The following is a 7962-nucleotide window of genomic DNA, read 5'->3' as shown; positions in this document are numbered from 1 at the left end:
TTGGAACCAGGGTAGCTTTAATTGTTCTCCTCAAGTTCTAAATGGCACAGCAGACATCGGAGTTCTCCAGGAAACTGAGAGAAACGTTTGCCAACTTCCAAACTTGAAACAATTACCTTAGCTGAGAGGGAATTGCTTACGCTTGCTTCTCTCAGAAGGTTTCTCTCTCATTTTTTTTTTTAAAGGGAGCACACAGGCAAGAAATCACTTCTCTCTGAGCCGTGGGAGCACTGTCTCTTTTTCTCAGCTCCCCCACGAGCATGGCAAGCAGGGGGCTGGGGCGGTTAAGCTCCAACTGTCAAAGAATCATAGCGATTTTGCCGAGCACAGCAGGGAGGCAGTAAGACTCCAAGCTGTTCTCAGTCAGGAGGGGAAGTGTTCTTTAGTCTCAGTTTTCCAACAGTTGCAGCAGGAAAGGGAAGTGAAGTGGATGCGCTGAGCTTGAATCTTCTCTCTCTCTCTCTCTCTCTCTCTCTCTCTCTCACACACACACACACACACAGAGAGAGAGAGAGAGAGAGAGAGCGCATTTTGAGAACACAGGTTTCTATGACTAAGAAAACCACCCTCTTTGAAGAATGCCTATGTTACCATCCCACTAATCAGGGATGGGAAACCTCAAAAACCAGCTGCTCCTGGGCTTCTTTTTATGGTAATAATAATAATAATAATAATAATAATAATAATAATAATAATGATGATGATGATGATGTCCATAAGAACCATTCACACAAAGTAGGTTCTCTTTGTATCTCAGGAATGTGTGACTGACTCACATTTTCTGCCAGAGGGTGCTCAAAGTGACGTTAATGGCTGCTGCTTCTATTTTTTCAAAGCAACTACGTATAGGTAGTCCTAATATGTTTTAATATGTGGGAGTGGAGACGTGGAAGGAGCATCTCCATCCCCATCACTCAGCCTGGACACTGAGGGCCTTCTGGCGGTTCCCTCACTGTGAGAAGCCAAGTTACAGGGACCCAGGCAGAGGGCCTTCTCGGTAGTGGCACCCGCCCTGCAGAATGCCCTCCCTTCAGATGCCAAGGAGATAAAGAACTACATAACTTTTAGAAGACATCTGAAGGCAGTCCTGTATTGGGAAGTTTTTAATGTTTGACGTACTGTGTTTTAATAGGTACTGTAATATGTACTGTAAGCCACCCAGAGTGGCTGGGAAATAAAATAAAATCATCATCATCATCATCATCATCATCATCATCTAGGATGCCCCTATTTTCAGAGAAATGTTGGAGGGTATGCAGTGAGTTCACATGATAGTTTGCCAATATCGGAGTTTCTTATGCTTCATTGTCCCCTGACCTGTGACAGAGGTCTCAAACAGCCAAGCCTTCAGGTTAGAATGGTTACAATATTTTTTTTGGAAATTATTGTGATCGTGTGGATCCCTTCTACGCTTCCCCTGTGACTTTCTGCTTCAAATAACTACCTTATTGCAAGAAACTTGGCAGAAAGAGTGCTGTATGACTCAACTTTATTGTGAAAAGAGTGACTCAAATGTTTTATAGTCTGACAGAAGTTTCCGGCCAAGCTGAAATGTATGAATATACAAGGAGCTAATTTTTATTTATTTTTTTAATCCCGGCAACAACTTTGCATTGCAATACAAATACTTTAATGCTGAGACGATGAATAAGTAATGCTGCTGACGAATGCAGAAATGGTCGGTGGAGGTTATGGAGTTTTGGCTGTTAGGAGTTGAGTGTTAAGTGTTTGCTTTCAACTGCACACAGTGGTTATCTGTTACCCTCTCTCCTCCTTCTAAATGCCCCCCAATTGACTTAGGTAATAACAGCACCCAAAGGGAGGAGAAGGGATATTTTTTCCCCATCAGGAAAAGCATAAACACTCGCAGTGCCACAGCAATCTGTTAGAACAATTTTGGATACTTCCCATAGTTGTAGGTTTAAGACAGCATCATATTTTTCAGAAGCACCAACTCCCTTTGCATCAGATACAAACCCTAATCAACTTCGTTGGACTGGTCATGTTGTGCGGATGCCTGATTATTGTCTTCCAAAGCAACTACTCTATTCCCAACTTAAAAATGGAAAGCGTAATGCTGGTGGTCAGTAAAAGAGGTTTAAAGACTCTCTCAAGGCAAATCTAAAAAAATGTAGTATAAACACAGGCAACTGGGAAACACTGGCCTGTGAGCGCCCCAATTGGAGAACAGCCTTTATCAAAGGTGTCATGGGCTTTGAAGACGCTCACACTCAGGATGAAAGGGAGAAATAAGCTAAGAGGAAGGCACGCTTGGCAAACCCTCACCATGATCAACTCCTGCCTGGAAACCAATGTCCCCACTGTGGAAGGACGTGTGGATCCAGAATCGGACTTGACAGTCACTTACGTGTTTATGGAAGACAATCTTACTCTGCTACAAGTGACCTGAAAAGAAGAAGAGGAAGATTCACCCCAAAGAGCTACAATTCTCTGAGTTGTTTAACAACCCATCGCTCTTCCAATATAACTCTAACATGACGGTGTACAGCTGTACTGGGAAATGATATATAAAGAGATGGGGGTGTCTTTTTTAAAAACAACAACAACAACAACAATGCATTTTTTCCCCAAACCAGAGGCATTTCTTCTGGGAATGGTACAGAGAGAAGTACCCAGGAGTCAGGAAAATTATGTATGCCACTACAGCAGTTCAGATCTTGTTAGCCCCCAAATGGTGGGTGAGTGAGGTCCTTTAAAAGGAGCGTTGGCAATTAAAAATGATAGAATATGCAGAATTGGCAGGTCTAACAAGTAAAATAAGAGAGCAAGAAGATCTCTTGCTCTCTGTAAAGAGGAGTGTAAAAGCTTTGTGGAGTATCTGGAAAATAATTATAAACAAGTGAAAACACTAGCAGCATTAAGGTAGATTCTGTTGAATATATATGTATAATATATATTAAAGGAAGAATAAGGGGAGAAAGTGATCTAAATGGATATATAAGAATATGCAGGGATGGTGGGAAAATTAAAGAAACCTTGGAAGAAGGAAGTTGTTGAATGTTTTTATTAAAAGAAAGATATTAATGGTGGAGATGTTTATTTGAAGGTGAATGTGATTTTGGAAATGGTAATAATGAAAATTATACTTTTTTTAAAAGAATAGCCAATAGGTAACAAGAGCAAAGTTTGAAGGTTGTGCTATCTCTGTGTCTCATCATATCAAATAATTACAAGTTGTGTTTTAATTAACCAGGCCCAAGCCCAGTGAATAGAGGCATTTTATCAGAGTTATCTTATTCTTGTGAACTGCATAACAGTTCATCTTCAATATACTCTACCTTATGGGATGTTTCAAGGTACAGGTGATTAGATTTATTACAGTTTTCTCATTTTATAAGCTATTACCACTTTAGGCCCAGGAAAAAAAATGCATTTTAAACTATTTAGTTTATAGGCAGATAAATTATACATGTATTAACTCTATTTATTTCTTAATGTAAAACTAATGGAATAATTGAATTATTGATAAGACATTTCAATGTAATTACATAAATTTATGGCAGACAGAAACACTACTTGCGGCTATGGGGTGTGAATGAGCGAGCCTGTGTGTGGTATCTGGCAAACAAAGGGGAAGAGAAGGCAAATCTATTCTGAAAGGCTTTGCTTGCATCCAGATATAGTATGGATTACTGTGTAAAGGACAAAGGAGGCAAGGCAATTCTGTTTGTTTAATCTGAATGCAAGCTAATGCAGCTTTTTCCAGATTCACCAAGCAGCTGCAGCTTTCCTAAAGTTCAGACATTTTTGCCAGAGGTGATGCACCTGTGGACCTCCAGAAATGTTGGACTTCATCTCCTATCAACCCCAGACAGCATCATCAGTGGCCAAGGAGGACAGTGGCCAAGGACAGATACTTTAGGAGGACCACAGTTTCCCATACCCTGATTTACACAAATGTTCTAAAAGGTCTGTGAAGATAGGACCTCTTTCTTTGTACCGAAATTCATCAGCCAGAAACGCATACAATTATGGTTGGGGCTGCAAATGTAACAAAGCTTATGTTCAGATTATGATTCATATCTGGTGCTTCTTCTTCTTTGGAGATCACTCATAGCCAAGTAAGATTGTCTTCTATGAACACAGTTTTAATAATAATAATAATAATAATAATAATAATAATAATAATAATAATTAATTTTTTTATCTATATCCCACCCTCCCAAGCCGAAGCCAGGCTCAGGGAGGCTAACAACAATAAAATAACACAACATTCTAAAATCATTTCATTATAAAATTAATTCAAATCAAATTGATGGCAGCAGTTGGGCTAGAATTCTGTGAAGATTGCCAAAGGAGGGAGTCAGGCTGTGCCCTGGCCAAAGGCCTGGTGGAACAGCTCTGTCTTGCAGGCCCTGCGGAAAGATGTCATATCCCGCAGGGCCCTAGTCTCTTGTGGCAGAGTGTTCCACAAGATCGGAGCCACTGCCCAAAAAGCCCTGGCTCTGGTTGAGGCCAGCCTAACCTCTTTGTGCCCTGGGACCTCCAAGATGTTTTTGTTTGAAGATCGTAAGTTCCTCTGTGGGACATACCAGGAGAGGCGGTCCTGTAGGTACGAGGGTCCTAGGCCGTAAGTGAGTCCGTAAGTGATGCAGCTCAAACTTTTTCACCTTGGTCCTTGATGTCCTAGCGTAGCCACTGCTGCCATGCCTGCTCCAAATTAGCTATGGGTCAAGTTAGTCTGATCACATGTCTAGGCGTTAGCTTCCCCAAAGAATCCATGTCCCACTGGCATCACCATTTGGGGAGTAACCCATCCCATGGTGTTACAGTCTCTCTCTCTCTCTCTCTCTCTCTCTCTCTCTCTCTCTCTCTCTCTCTCTCTCTCTTTCCTGCATCAACTTCCTACAGGGCTTTCAGAGGCAGTGGGTGGGGTAGCCGGACACCCCCCTCTGTAAGGCAGTGTTACTATATAAGGGACATTGGAATAAGGGAAGACCTGGATGGAGATCATAGAATAATATATTGTAGAGCTGGAAGGGTCAATGAAGACTATCTAGTCCAAACTCCTGCAATGCAGGAATCTTTCAAGAGTCTCATGCTCTACCGATTGAGCTATCCCTCAAGGGAAAGGAGGGAAATAGCTCTACCAAGCCCAATGATGTTCTTCCCATGCTGTTTCCAGAGGAAGTTTTAGACAGCAAATATGGAGCAGATCAAAAAGTTTGACCAAGCAAATACAGCTAATTTCCATCACAATGCATCATTAAGTTCTTGAAACTATTGAGCATCATTATTCCAGAATCCAGACACCATGTATAGAATCTTCGAAGCCAAGGTGTGCACCTGAGACTCGGCTGACCTGGGTTCAGCCCGTCACTCACCAGGCCATTATAATTCCAAAAAAGAAAACAGTATGGATTAGATGCTTCCAATTATTCCTCTGCTTGCTGGGCACATATCGTTGTTTTCATTCCTATGATTATGACAGGTCAGTAGCAACAGAACCCGGAGGAGCAGTCCTTCTGATAGGAGGACAGCTCTTGATTAAAAAGTTGCAGCCACATCGTTTTCTGCAGAGAGCAAAGAGAAATAGAGAGAACTGGGCACGATTCCAGGATGGGAGGACTGGTTAAAAAGTCAGAGGTATTCATAATATTTTCACAGTATAGCAGCATCCTTCCTCACATGTTCCTCCTCTCTAAGAATAAATTTTCATTTTTTTAGACTGCTGTGCCAAAGAAATGAATAGCTGGCCTAATTTGACAGGCATCGCAAAGGAAAGAGGCCCTGCATGTGAGGAGATCCAATGTATAATGCATGTTTGATTTATTGCCCTTCTGCCCTCTTCTGTGTTGCCGGCTCACTTAATTTGCTTGGTTTGGTTCGTTTGGTGTGACATGCATGTGGGAAGAACTGTGCAAAAGGCAACTGAAGGGATTGTGGAGATGGATCTGATGGAGCAGAACACAACGGCCAGATTGTTGAGTGGAGCACCTGGGCATGCACATATCTCACCTGTGATGAGGGAACTGCTCTCTGATTAGCCACCTGGCCATGTTAAGCCATGCCTTGTTTCTAATTTATAAAGCCCTAAGCATCTTAAAAAGTAGAGACATCACCTTGCCAACAAAGGTCCGTATAGTAAAAGCTATGGTTTTCCCAGTAGTGATGTATGGAAGTGAAAGCTGGACCATAAAGAAGGCTGATCGCCGAAGAATTGATGCTTTTGAATTATGGTGCTGGAGGAGACTCTTGAGAGTCCCATGGACTGCAAGAAGATCAAACCTATCCATTCTGAAGGAAATCAGCCCTGAGTGCTCACTGGAAGGACAGATCGTGAAGCTGAGGCTCCAATACTTTGGCCACCTCATGAGAAGAGAAGACTCCCTGGAAAAGACCCTGATGTTGGGAAAGATGGAGGGCACAAGGAGAAGGGGATGACAGAGGATGAGATGGTTGGACAGTGTTCTCGAAGCTACCAGCATGTGTTTGACCAAACTGCAGGAGGCAGTGGAAGACAGGAGTGCCTGGCATGCTCTGGTCCATGGGGTCACGAAGAGTCGGACACGACTAAACGACTAAACAACAACAACAACAAACAACTCAAGAGCAGATTACCTGAAGGACCACCTGTCCTCATATAGTCCTGTAAGGTAACATAGATCCTCTGGGGGAAATTCTACTCATGGCATTTAAAGCCCCCCTTCACTTCCTTTCCTGTTCACGCCTCTCATTAATTCTTGCGCACCTGTGCATAATGGGATGGGCTATTTCCAGTGGCCCTCCCTCTGAGTCTGAGCTTAAACTGTCAGTCTGTGTCTTCCCCCTTGAACTCCCCCCTTCCTTCTCCTTGTTCTCGGCGCTTAGGCTTCTACTGCAACTAGGCTGCTCCTCCCTCGTTCCACATTCCTGCCTAATTACCTACCTCCAAGCTCTCCCCAATGGGACGCAGCTGACAGTTCCTGGGCAACCGGCTGGGAGTCACTGGCAGCAGCCCACTCTCAATAGAGTGTGGTGCTGATAATGCCAAGGTTGCAGGTTCAGTCCTCGTATCGGACAGCTGCATATTATTGCATTGCAGGGAGTTGGACTAGGTGACCCTCAGGGTGCCTACAATTCTGTGATTCTATGTCTTCTAAAGACATAGGGCCATATCCAACACTAGCACAGCAGACATCTTCTTGTACAATGCTTTTACGTCTCCTCTCCCACACAGTCCCCAATCCCAACCCATGCACCCTCAAAATCGGTTGGGGGACCCTCCAGAGCAGATTTTGAGGGCAGAGTGAGGAGAGGGAGAGAAAGCCCCATTTCATGAGTTGAACTTTATGCATAGCATTGTCCCCCATAAGGCTTTCCATGACCCATAAGTGTCCCCCCAGGCTTTCCATAACCCATAAGATTAGACCCTACTCTCAATAGATTTCTGCTTTTATGATACTGTTCTGCTTTTATCTTCATGTTTTCATACATCACTTAGAGATTTCGCAACATTAAGCAGTTCAAAAATGCTGTTAAATAAAAAAAATAAAAAATCTGGATTGGAGTCCATTTGCCTCGCAACAATGGTACCTCAGGTTAAGAACTTAATTCGTTCTGGAGGTTTGTTCTTAACCTGAAACTGTTCTTAACTTGAGGTACCAATTTAGCTAATGGGGCCTCCCGCTGCCGCCACACGATTTCTGTTCTCATCCTGAAGCAAAGTTCTTAACCTGAGGTACTATCTCTGGGTTAGTGGAGTCTGTAACCTGAGGCGTCTGTAACCTGAAGTACCACTGTATCTTTGCCACTCCATTGGCGGATTACAAATATGTGAAGGGGCACTTCAGTTTTTTGGAGGGGCAGGGATGTAAATAGGATATAACTGCTGTTACAGTGCGGAGGCAAATGCTCACACGGTTATCTTTTTGAAAGTAGAAAAAACAACACAGGAACATAAGGAAATGTTCCTTATGCACCTCTCAAGCGTTTCGGATTGGGGTTTCCCCAGGCCTAACG

The 7962-nt window shown here is 43.1% G+C and overlaps 1 long non-coding RNA gene across 1 annotated transcript; it reads left to right on the top strand.

The window, feature by feature from the left end:
• The first annotated feature begins 742 nt into the window (after positions 1-742).
• Positions 743-6655, top strand: LOC309522148. The gene is made up of 4 exons (XR_014214909.1): positions 743-3930; positions 5453-5607; positions 5689-6070; positions 6575-6655. It is a non-coding gene; the product is annotated as an uncharacterized lncRNA (long non-coding RNA).
• The last annotated feature ends 1307 nt before the right edge of the window (positions 6656-7962 follow it).

Source organism: Podarcis vaucheri (genome assembly GCF_965113315.1).
Source record: "Podarcis vaucheri genome assembly, chromosome: 17".
NCBI lineage: Eukaryota > Metazoa > Chordata > Lepidosauria > Squamata > Lacertidae > Podarcis > Podarcis vaucheri.
Note: the sequence above shows the minus strand (reverse complement) of the source record. Positions and strands in the feature narration are given on the sequence as shown.